The sequence below is a fragment of the Carettochelys insculpta genome, chromosome 4 (assembly GCF_033958435.1).
Source record: "Carettochelys insculpta isolate YL-2023 chromosome 4, ASM3395843v1, whole genome shotgun sequence".
Taxonomy (NCBI): Eukaryota; Metazoa; Chordata; order Testudines; family Carettochelyidae; genus Carettochelys; species Carettochelys insculpta.
The window spans coordinates 15,967,020-15,979,925 of record NC_134140.1 but is presented as its reverse complement, the minus strand read 5'-3'; the positions used below and the strand labels follow the sequence as shown (position 1 = coordinate 15,979,925).

The 12,906-nt window shown below is 41.8% G+C and overlaps 1 protein-coding gene across 5 annotated transcripts in view; it reads left to right on the top strand.

Moving 5' to 3' along the window:
- The first annotated feature begins 697 nt into the window (after positions 1 to 697).
- CTBP1 (C-terminal binding protein 1) overlaps positions 698 to 12,906 on the top strand; it is a 413,413-nt gene continuing 401,204 nt past the window's right edge. For 2 of the 5 annotated variants that reach the window (XM_074992298.1, XM_074992302.1), the window contains exon 1: positions 708 to 902. The gene's annotated coding sequence lies outside the window, so the exon portion shown is untranslated. Of the gene's footprint in view, positions 903 to 12,906 lie in introns of all 5 variants that reach the window. The other 3 variants (XM_074992305.1, XM_074992303.1, XM_074992299.1) reach the window with 2 other exon arrangements.

Below are 12,906 nucleotides of genomic sequence, written 5' to 3'. Positions count from 1 at the left end.
TGTGAGCTCTTACAGTGGCATTATGAAGTAGCCATTGCAGAAAAAGCAAAAATTATGCCCCACCACCTTACCAAGATGATGAGGACATTTTACTTGTCAGAAAAAATATTTGCTGCTAGCAAGCAGTGTGAGTAGAATTTTACAAACCTGCCTTAGAGGATTAGATTTGACACACATTAGCAATGACATTTGTCTGTGCTGATGAACACTTTCAATAGACAACTTCATGATCTCCAGGATTAACCAATAAATTCACTGAGGAGTTATTTAAAAGTTACTGTGTATTCAGACTACACAGTTTTCAAATATTAATGTCTTTACAAATGTAGTTTTTTTAATAAAAAGTAAAGGACCAGATTCACATTGCAGATCAAAGATCTGTGAAATTTTATTTAAAAAAATAAATATTTATATTGGGAAAAGTGCAAATAAAGCTTCCAAAGCTGATAAAATGGGTGTATTTTTGTGCCCCTAAAACTTTTTTAACAGTCTAAATGGATGTTTTAAAAACATAACAAATAAAATATAATTTGTTTTAGCTTGGAGCAATTTTTTTGCTGACTTGAATTATAAACCCCCCCCCCCCCCCCCCCGAAAATAGAAGTTTATAATGGAAGTGCTGATACAGCCTAAGCTATACAGCAGTGTGCCCTTCCTGGTGCTGTAATAATTGCCCGGGCCGTGTTTTCTGCTTTCCTTCTAGTGTGCTCTTTCTCTCTAATTCACTATTTTTTAAACTTTCTGAGAAGTTTGCTATTATTTAAAGCACACGAAGCGTGTAGAATAACCTGAGGAGTAAGATTGTTCAGTAGCATGGACTTGTTAATCACAGCCTGATCTTGTCAGTAACAGCAGAGCAGAGGGAGAGGGAGAGGAACTCCGGCTGGGGCAGCGCTCCAAAGGTTTGTCTTGTTTTTTATCGCTAAATTACGTCTCAGCACCAAACTATGAAGTATGCGGAGTGTTCTTTGTAATCCGTAGATTCTGCAGTTGCGAAAATGTGTGTATATAGCTGTCTTGTTTGTTTGCAACGGTGGAGATTTGCCTGTGTGTGTATGGAAGAGAGCGAGTGTGTGTTACGATCTAGGAACCGCTGAAGAAGAAACCCTGTTGGTTCTCCATGCAAATGACCGCTTTGGTTGTAACAAAAGCCTTGATGTTGGGCTTGGAAAAATGATCTGACAGTGTAACAACCCCAGGCCACTTTCGCCATGTTTTTGTTTATTCATGTTTCATTCCGTTTGCCGTGGCGATTTCACGGCTGTTTCCAATTTCACTGTTTTTACACCGTCGACCCTCCCTTTTTTGGAGTTAGCAGGAATATGTGTGAAAGAATGTTAACAAAACAGAGAGGTGTTGCAGATGTTTATACTTTAGTTCTTGCGTTGCGCTTGACGGTGTTTGGCAGAGGGATACAGTAGATATGAAGGAACGTCAGAAGCATCTGTTTTAACTACCGAGCTTGTAATTTTTGAATGTGTCTATTGTAACTTGAATTTCAGCATAAGCAGACGAAGTGAACAGGTTCCTGATACAATACGTCCAGTTAATATTCTTTTTGGTTGTTACTGTTTCTGGGAGGAAAACATAAAAATAAGCGAGGAAAGGAATATATATGACACGACACGTATGCTCCTAGATAAACTCCTGCCATCTCGGAGTGCCTGTAAATATTTGAACAGCTTCTGTTAAGTCAAATAAAACTGGTTACCATGAGAAACAAAAAAAGTCTAGTGGAACAGCTTAAACAGGCCAATTAAAATGTTAACAAGGAATTGCTCTAGAAATATCCATAGAATGGTGGTAGTGGCAAAAATCTTTTAAAATTAGTACTATTTTAACCTTTTAGCCACTGATGAAACTGTAAAACACTATCTTCCCCCTCCCTGCCAGAAATATCTTCAGAGATGAATGACGTATGTTAATGTCACATATATTGATATATTGAAATGTAGTTTGTCTATTAACCACATAAAAACAATTTGCTTATAAAATTGCATGCTTGTTGACCATGTCAAGACATACACATATAAAACTGTAAGTCTTAAAGGGACAAAATGATTCAATGTTCAGAGCTACTGTTTAAATCAAATCTGATAACTGTGGTGAGATTTAAAGTAACTTAAATCCTCACTCACTATGCATATGTGGATCTCATCATCTCTCTTCATAGACTGGTGATTAAAGAGAAAAGGATTACAGAATCTACAGAATTTTTAATAGAAGACGTGTAGCCTTACTATGGGAATTAACATTGAAGGGGCTTTTAAGGAGAGGAGGGATTGAGGTAAACATACTGTTGTAGTGTGCAGTCATAACAATTTTAGAAGTGGACCTTTCTTGTTGGTTCTGAATGATCACCAAGCAGTTTTTGTAAATGTCCACATAATTTTTGTTTATGTTCAACAATAATAAACAATGTGTCTGCCCAAACAAAATGGAAAATAAACACCTTTGTATAGATTTTTACATCACCAAGTAACAACACGGGTAAAATCTATCATTCCATGTATTCTATTCACTTTTAGTTTTTCTGAAATAAAGCCTTTTTCTTTATAGTCTGAAAAAAGCTTTAAGCAGCCTCCTGAGTTCAAAACATGCAGATGATGCTTGTATAAATATTTTAATTGTTTTCTAAAATGTTGACCATATCACATGGAATAGCTTCTGTGGAGAAATAAAACAAGAAATATATTAACTCATTTAATGCCCAGTCTTTATTGTGAGAAGGATGGAGCCTAATCAACTTTGACCATATTCCTACTTCTATTTTAGCTGAGAAGAAGTTAAGGTGCCATGTTATACGTTTTGCAAAAGTATTTAAGCCAATGAGGCAGATCATTTTATAGGGTGATATGAACTGGAATGTAGTGCTTATATGTTTGGAGAAAAGTTGTTGATCATACTAACTGTTGAAGGAATGGGTCAAAGAGAGACTAAGTGGAGACCCTGGTTACAGATTAGCTGTGTGGAATATGGAAAGAGAGAAGAGAAAGGAGCAAGCCATGATGAATTTCCATTGTGAATAAATGGTGTCACAGACCCGATGTGACTGTAAGAATCATAATACTGGAGTTGTTAAGGGAAAGAAATTATAAATTATATTAATAATTTTCTTTTACTGGTTAATGTATTGTGATAAAGTTTGTGGAAAACTTTACTAGTATTACAAGTAATATCTTTATAACATTTATATACACTTCATGTATGGATGGACGATATGACTTTTTAAAAGTACACAGAAGAGCTACAAGCAGTCTTGTGGCACTTTAGAGACTACCTAATTCATTAGGTCATGAGTGTTCATGTATAAGACCCTCTTCATTTGATCTAATTAATTTTCAAGTCTTTAAGGTGGCACAGACTGCTTGTTTTTGAAGTTACAAACTAATATGGCTTCCCTTCTGAGACAGCAGAACTAGTAGTTCATCATAGTGCATCCTGGACTTTTTCAATAACAAACTATACAAATATCTTAAATATTTTATTGGCTCTTTCTCCCACCTCTTGTGTTAGGACATCATTCCACACTTTTCCCACCCAGAATTGGGTGTCCATTACAAAATTTTTAATTAGAAACCTTGCATTGTCTTGATGAAACAGTACTCAGCGAAAATGCATGAAACTGAACTCCTTAGGTTGGAAGGTTGTTTAGATTAGTGCTCAGAATCGTCCATATATATTATTTATGCTGTGTCCATCTTTGTCTGTCCAGGCAAGATTGTAGAATGTTCACCCCCACCCTCTGCACTGTCCCAGCCCTAGGCCCTCCCCACAGCCACTGTGGGGTCTTGCACAGCCCCTCCCCTGGCCCGCGTGGGGCCTGGTCCTGCCTCTTAACAGTGCCCCCCCCACCATTCCAGCTCCTTCCCCACCCAGCCTTTGGCCTGACTCGGCCCATCCACCCCAACAGAGCCCCAGCCCCTCTCCTGGCCAGCATGGAGCCCAGGTCAGCCCCCCCCCACACCAAAAACCCCCACCCCACTGTGGCAGCTCCTCCCCTGGCCAGCACAAGACCCAGCCCCACCAACAGAGTCCCCTCCCCTGCACCATGCCAGCCCCAGCCAGCCCAGGGTCCGGCCCCTATTGTTTAGGTGTGCATTATAACAACATTCTGTCTGCAACTTGCTTTTAGTCCAACTTCTGCTTGCAAGCGGATGTGCAACAGGTCCTCTAGTTATTAAAATATATTTACCAACTAGTGTGAATTATATTGCTGTCATGCTGCATTACAATATAAAAGTATATTTATGACAGTTATTGCAAGTCTGGAACTGCATTTGAGGAGCACCATTAGTTGTGTTATGTATGCTTAATTTTTAAAGAATAGTACTTTTCAGCTTGGAGAATGTAGGTTTGCGTATTTTTGCGGTGGGGTTGGTGGCGTGGTTGTGATTATTTTTGAGTAGGAGTTAAAATAACAGGCAAAACCAAACCCAGGTGATGCCATGCAATAATAGTGAGTTTAGTTTTTATCCTGTTCATTTATTTTAGACATAAAAGTTGCTCATTTTATGTAGAAGTTTATTGTTTGTTCCAGGAGATAGATAAATTTCAAATGATTTTGTACTCAATTTAATTGACATACATAATCAGTTTACCTTTGATTCATGTTTCATTATGTTGTTTTCGTTTAGTGTATATTCTATCTTTTTTTAACAACACTGTGTATATGTTTGACATATGTTATATGGGATGCAGTATGCGCCAGTAAACAGAGCAATACACTGGATTCAGGAGACAAGAGATTTGAGGACGAAATTATGAGAGTGGGTTTTGAAATTGGAGGGGGTTAATTCCAAAAATCCCTAAATACCTCCTAGTTGGAAATCTGCCTACTTTTAAAATGAAGTGACATGCACAAATGGGATATTTCCTCCAATCCCAAATAGGTTTTGTTATTACACCTGAACTTAATGTGTATCACAACTTCTGGCCTTCTCAATTTTTGCTCACTGACTCCACTGGATTACTGATTCTTTTTAGTCTTGATTTTGCAAATAGTTACGTGTGTACTTGATAGTCAACACTTTGAAGTCACTGTGTCTGCTTAAGTGTTTATAGTAAATGTGCTTACTTTGCAAGTCTATAGTGTCTTCTTCTATAACTAGGTCATACAGAATGGATATGGCAGTCAAACTGAACTGATGTTCTGAAGTGTAGCAATCTGTTCTTTAGATTGGGTGCACTTCTAAATGTATGATCCAGGACAAAGAGTGATAATGCTCATCCACATGTACATATACATCTACAATTTGCACAGAGCCTGTGAAAATTGATGTTAGGCTGGATATAAAGGTATACAAGATACAATTTAAAAACAATTAGTGATTTCTCAACCTGTATGGTTTTAACATAATACATGGTCATGTATCATAGTTTACAACAGTACTCGTTGTTTATAAAGTGCCTGGAACTGATCTATTTAATCTATGCCCCTTAACAAGTTGAAGCAGTTAAACGTAAGAACTAAATGGTAAAACTAGCAAATCACTGTTTCAAAGACTTGTTATATTTTAAGAAAATTCCATAGTTTCCCTCTTTTTGCATCACTCTTCTTCAAATATCTGTCAAAACTATCTTGATCTTTTTTGGTAGACTCAATCTTAGGTCCTTGGTGGAAACTGCTATCATTGCAATGCTGTTAGTTTGCAACAACTGAAGATGATTTGAATGGAGACTATTTTGTGTGTGTGCGTGCGCTATGTTTGTTCGAAGAGCTCCTCTTAAACCGTAAGTGCTACAATCACAAAATGTGGTATGCGTCTTCCTCAGACCGAAGTCAGGGTTTGGTTGTGCCTGGAAAGTGAGAAATGCCTGAAATCTCAAGGAAAATGGGGGCAGAAGGAGCAGGGAGGTGAAAGGGAGGGAGACAGACAGGAGAGATACGATACTGAGAGTGGCCCCTTGGGGCAGCTGCTGCTGCACCAAGAGAGAGGCGAGCAGAGCTTGGGCTACCCCATCTTGCCCGCCACAAAGACTGGGTAAGTAGCTTGCCTGCCCCTCAGCCCCATGGAGAGCCTACAGGCCACAGAAGAGGGTGCTGGAAGGAGAAGCAGTCCCCAAACAGCCTGTAGCCACGGGAGGAGAGATGGAGGCAGAGGACAGCCCCCAAAGCCTGGCCTTCCCCAGACAGCCCACAGGCCCTGGGGGAGTAACTGGAGAAGGGCAGCTCCCTGCAGCCTCCCACCTTTCAGACAGCCTGCAGGCAACAGGAAGTGTTGGAAGGCTGACTGCCCCCAAAGTCTGGCCCACAGACAGCTTGCAGACCATGGGGCCAGCCGGAGGGGGAGCTGAACCTCCTCAGCCTGAGCACTGCAGGAGGCTGCTAGAGGGGTGCAGCCCTATGGAGCTTGGCTCCCCCATCCCTCTGACAGCCTGCAGGCTGTAGAGTTAGCTGGACTGGGGCAGTCCCTGGAGCCTGGCCCCACTCTAGGTAGCCTGCAGGCTGCAGAGGAGCTGATAAAGGGCAGGGTAACCCCTGGAGTCTGCCCCCCACAGGCAGCCTGAAGGTTTCAGGAGAGGAGCCTGCTGAGGGCAGCTCAAAGAGCCTGCAGGCCAAATTGGAGCCGCTGGGGCAGCCGGAGCCTTGCCACCATTTCAACAGCCTACAGGCCATGGGGGGTAGAGTCTGCAGGAGGGAGGCGCAGTTCCCAGAGTCTGGTCCCCCAGGCAGCCTGTTGGCCTCAAGGGACTCTGGAGGTGTGGGGGGGCAGCCCCTGGCACCTGGAGAGCCCCTGGAGCATCCCACCAAATGGGCTGCAGGATGGAGGGGGCTGCTGGATGCTTGGGATAGCCCCAAAAGTGTCCTCTCTCAGATCAGTGCAAGAACACACTGAGGGCAGCTGGAGGCCAGGGACAGTCCACAGAGCACTGCCCTGCTTCCAACAGGCTGAGGAACAGAGCGGCCACTACCCCAAGCAAAGATGACCTAGAGATATGCTGCAGCTTGGGGGCAGCAGCAGGCTGGGGCTGCCCCCACCCCCGGGCTGCCCCCACCCCCATGCTGCAAGTTGGGGGAACAGCTGGAGGCCAGGACCAGCCTTCAGAGCCCCAGCTGTCACCCAAGAAGCTCCCAGGTCCATATCCCTCACTCCTAGGAGTAATTGCTGGATGGGGAGTGCAGCCCTGAGCCTCTGAGAGGAGCTGCCCTGTACCAGTGTCATCCTTATTGCTATAGGGGCCCCAGATTCCCACCCCGCCATCCCAGCCCTGAGGTCCTCTGCACTAACTTCTGCACCTCACACATGCCATGATTTCTGCACCCCATCCCCTACCTTGAGCTGTCACCAACACCCATCTCTCCTCACCCCCTCACTCCAGCCTTCATTTTTGAAAAATACTGTCACTGAAAAAAAGTACATTTTTTCATTTATTTTCAAAAAATTGCTTCAGTTAAAGAGCTGAGCAGTGCCAGGTACATCTGTGCTCCCTCTGTCTCTGTGTGTGTGTGTAATTTAAAAAACCCTTTTAGAAGTTTGAAAAAAAATTCTCTCACAAATTATCCATTTGTTTAATGATTTAATCATTTGTTTAATGATTTCTTTGTTTCGATCTTCACTGAGAAATCTGAAGGAATGCTTGACATAGAAAATGTTCTTTTCTTATTTCAACTTCTAAACCTACCCCTTTTTCACTAGCAAATTAAAATTTACTTAGAGAAATTAGATGTCTGCAAATCACCAGGGCCTGATGAAATGCATCCTAGAATCCTCAAGGAGCTGATAGTAGAGGTATCTGAGCCTTTAGCAATCATTTTTGGAAAATCGTGGAAGACGGGAGAGATTCCAGAAGACTGGAAAAGGGCAAATATAGTACCCGTTTATAAAAAGGGGAACAAGAATAACCCGGGAAACTACAGGCCAGTCAGCTTAACTTCTGTGCCAGGAAAGATAATGGAGCAGGTAATTAAAGAAATCATCTGCAAGCAATTGGAAGGTGGTAAGGTGATAGGGAACAGCCAGCATGACCTATGAAGAAAGGCTGAAAGAATTGGGCTTGTTTAGTTTAGAAAAGAGAGGGTTGAGGGGGGACATGATAGCAGTTTTCAGGTATCTAAAGGGATGTCATAAGGCAGAGGGAGGGAACTTGTTCTTCCTTGCCTCTGAGGATAGAACAAGAGGCAATGGACTGAAATTGCAGCAGGGGAGGTTCAGGTTGGACATTAGGAAAAAGTTCCTAACTGTCAGGGTGATCAAACACTGGAACAAATTGCCAAGGGAGGTGCTAGAATCTCCATCACTGGAGATATTTAAGAAGAGGTTAAATAGATGGCTTTCAGGGATGGTCTAGAAAGTGCTTAGTCCTGCCATGAGGGCAGGGGGCTGGACTCGATGGCCTCTCGAGGTCCCTTCCAGTCCTACTCTTCTATGATTTGAGTGGCTTTTTCCCTGCCCTTAAAGTGAGCAAGCAAACATGGCTGAATTTTGTAAATATGTTTGAACAATATTAGGTATGCCTGCACAATTCCTGGAATCTGAGGTTAGCAGCAATATGAAAAACATTACTTGTTCTATTTAAATAGCAGCTGCTGTTTAGATTTCTCAGTGAGAAAGTGATGAGTTCTTCTAGCTTTAAAAATTAGAATCCAGATCACACTTTGTACTCAGTAAATTATAACATTTGTTAGATGGGTAAAATTTGCAGTCTAAATTACTTGACAATAACATTTATCTTAACTTTCCAGGAAGCAGAGTATCCTTGTAACTTCTGTGCATTCTTAATGCACTTGTATGCCTTTCTAAGATGGCCCTTTCTAGTGCTCTCTTGTCAGACAAGAAACACTTCTCCATTTTTTTCTTCACTGATGTAACACCATCATGATAAATGACCATGTTGTGTTTTGACTATTGCTATTGCAGACTTAAGTGTGTTTTTCCATTCTGCTATTGTCAAAAGATGGCAAAATACATAATTTTTAAAAAAAAATACTGATGACTTTTTGGGTTCTCTTTCATTAGAACATTACCTTCTTTCATCACTTCACTAGTTTATTTACTGCTTCCATTCAAGAGACCACATGCCATGAAAATTTCTTGTTTGTGACATTTATATTTTTTATTCCATGGTATATACCTGTTGCTGCTTTCTACTAATGCTAAAGTGTGGCAGAAAAAAAGAGAAGGAAGCTGACAGTACAATAATATAGTGTTCTAATCCTTTTCAAAGCCTGATCCTTTTCTGAATAACCACTTTATCTGCGTTTTCCACTGCTGGAGTGAGAGAAGAATCATCAGTAATATCAGTCATAGAGACAGTTTTGGTTATCCATATCTTGAACCTATGTGAGATGGGTTTAATCTTCTGCAGTTAGTTTCACATTCATCAAGCCTCTGCAAGAAATGGAAATGGAGAGGAAAAAAGATGTATTTCAGTGTGAAGTAACAAAGGAAATAGGACAGGGGAATCTATGATCAGTGAAAAGTGATCACGTGGGCTTGAGTGCATTAGTCATTGAGTGCATTCCTCCCAAAAATAATTTTCAGAAAAGTTTGTAAGAAAAAAAACAGAGGTGGAAAAAGTATCTAAAAAGTTATTTGAGTAAAAATACAGCTTATTCGGAGGTGGGGGAATATACTTAAATACAAGTCGGTGTCACTCTGGAAAGCTGCTTGAGTAAAAGTACACACATGTGCACACACAGACACATATGTACATCCTTTTTGTACACAAGTATCCAGAAGTGAAAGCAGCTGAACTTTTACTCATGTACCTTTTGGGATACTGTTTCCACTTCTGGAAAAAAAAAACATATCCCTTCCTCAAATGCCAGACTATCTGTTGAAAATAGTCTCCACAGATGATTTTTGTACCCTTACCGCTACCCTTAATAATGGAGGGTAAAAGTTTGATTTGACAGACTATTTCATTTCTTAGGAAGTTATATTACAGAAAGTAAAGATTGTTTTAAAATCAGAATATTGAAAGTTAATTATGTGAGTTTCTCTATCACCTTTCCGTGTCCCCAAATTACCATAATTTCTCCAGTCCAGCCCCAATGAGGAGTAAAGGAAGGATGATTCCCCTTTTCCTTTAGGAAATATAACCAAAAGTGGCCTCCCGCTTTCAGCTGTACAAAGTGTAATGGAATTGGTGTGCAAGTTTTCACACTTGAAACAGTTGTTTAGTAGAAAAGTACACTGGGACTTCTTTTCTTTCACTCTAATCAATTTAAAGAGCTCTGATCTGTGCTTACATGGATCCAATATTAGTAATATACTTAAAGTTCAGATTTCATTAGGCTTTTTGTTTTGAGTTATTATGAACTAATAGAATCGTAGTAGTAGTAGGCCTCCTTCAGTCGACGTAGACTATGGATCGCGCCCTTCGTAGTTCCATTTGGGATCATCATTTGTAGCGTTGACTGTGACTGTGAAGGCCCACATGAGAGTGACAGTCCTTGCTGCATCTGATGCATGTGTAATGGGTGTCTGGCAGGTCCTTACTGTGCTTTCTGTGGGCTTGCTTCTCCTCTGCTAGCTGTCTGATCCTCATCTCACCCTTCTGAAGGCCCTTGTGTAGTTCCTGCCTCCATCTGCTGTGATTGTGTGCCAGCTCCTCCCAGCTGTCCGGCTCGGTATCTACCTCCCTGAGGTCCCTCTTGCAAACATCTTTGTAGTGCAATTGGGGGCGTCCAGGAGGTCTTTTGCCAGAGGCTAGCTCGCCATACAGGATGTCTTTTGGGATCCTTCCATCATTCATCCTGTGGGTGTGGCCAAGCCAGCGGAGCTGCCGCTGCCTGAGAAGGGTGTGCATGATTGGGATTCCAGTTTGCTCAAGGATGGTGGTGTTGGACACTCTGTCCTTCAATGATATTCCAAGTATGTGCCTGAGGCAGCGCAAGTGGAAGACATTCAGCCTCTTTTCCTGGAGGACATATAGGGTCCAAGACTCGCTGCTGTAAAGGAGGGTGCTGAGGGTGCAGGCTCTGTAGACTTGCATTTTGGTGTGGGTGTACAACTTGATGATATTCCACACACTCTTGCTGAGTCTGAACAGAGTTGTGGCTGCTTTTCCAGTCCTCCTATTTAGCTCAGTCTCCAATGACAGGGTGTCAGTGATGATGGACCCGAGGTAAACAAACTGGTGGATGACCTCTAACATATAGTTGTCAGTGCTGATTGATGGAGGTTCAGCAAAGTCCTGACCAAGTACGTTTGTCGTCTTTAGGCTGATGGAAAGCCTGAAGTCCTTGCATGCTTTGGAGAACTGATCCAGCAGTTCTGAAGCTGGTCTTCTGTGTGTGACAGTACAGCAGCGTTATCTGCGAACAGCATATCTCTGATGAGGACTTTCCGCACCTTAGATTTAGCTTTCAGCCTTGCAAGATTAAACTGTTTCCCATCAGATCTTGTGTGGAAAAAGATGCTCTCTGTTGAAGATCCAAAGGCATGCTTCAGGAGGAGCGTGAAGAAGATCCCGAACAACCACATACAACACCTCTGTACTAACTCTTGCTCATGTGCATCTTTTGCTGTCTTATGGATGACACACAAAGAGGTAGAAGCTTGTGAAGAAACTACCTATACCTAAAGAACTGTTTCCTCTTTATTAATAGGAATCTGAAATATATTAGTAACTATTTTGGAGAAGTTCTGGCCCACTCTGCTTGGCTTTGTGGCTCTAACTACTGTTATACAGTAAACTCTTCAACCAAAACAAGAAAGCAGTCAAAATAGCCCTTTTAAAGACTAACAAAATAATTTATTAGCTGATGAGCTTTTGTGGGACAGACCTTAGGAAGTGGATGTGTCCCATGAAAGCTGAGCACCTAATAAATTATTTTGTTAGTCTTTAAAGGGCTACTTGACCACTCTTGTGTTTTGATACAACACAGACTAGTATGGCTTTCTCTCTGTTACTCTTCTTCAACCATATTGAATAGTAACAGAGAGTAAGCCGTGCTAGTCTATACACTATCAAAACAAAAAGCAGTCAAGTAGCACTTTAAAGACTAGCAAAACAGTTTATTAGGTGAGCTTTCATGGAACAGACCCACTTCTTCAGACCATATCCAGACCAGAACAGACTCAATATCTAAGACACAGAGAACCAAAAACAGTAAGCAAGGAGGACAAATCAGAAAAAGATAATCAAGGTGAGCAAATCAGAGAGAGTGGAGGGGGGGGGGGGAAGGTCAAGAATTAGATTGAGCCAAGTATGCAGACGAGCCCCTATAGTGACTCAAAAACTTCACATCACGATTTAAACCATGTATTAATGTTCCGAATTTGAATATAAATGTCAATTCGTCCACTTCCCTTTCTACAAGGGAGCGATAATTTCTTTTCAGTAACACACATACCTTGAGGTCATTGACAGAATGGCCCATTCCATTAAAATGTTGACTAACTGGTTTGTGGATCTGGAGTGTTTTGATGTCTGTTTTGTGCCCGTTGACCCTTTGTCTAAGGGAGTTAGAAGTCTGTCCAATATACAAAGCATCTGGGCATTGTTGGCACATGATGGCATATATGATGTTAGTAGAGGAGCATGAGAAAGTGCCCATGATTCTGTGAGTAACCTGGTTAGGTCCAGTGATGGTATTTCCAGAGAAGATGTGGACAAAGCTGGCAGCGGGCTTTGTTGCAGGGAAAGGTTCCAGGACTGGTGTTCCTGGGGTATAGACTGTGGCTGTTAGTGAGGATCCTCATGAGGTTGGGAGGTTGTCTGTAGGAGAGAACAGGCATGTCACCCAGGGCCTTCTGGAGTGTAGCATCCTGATTAAGAATAGGTTGTAGGTCTTTAATAATTCGTTGCAGTGGTTTGAGTTGGAGGCTGTAAGTGATGACCAGTGGTGTTCTGTTCTTGGCTTTTTTGGGCTGATCTTGGAGTAGCTGGTTTCTGGGTATGCGTCTGGCCCTGTCGATTTGTTATTTTACTTCTCCTGGTGGATAATTCAGGTTT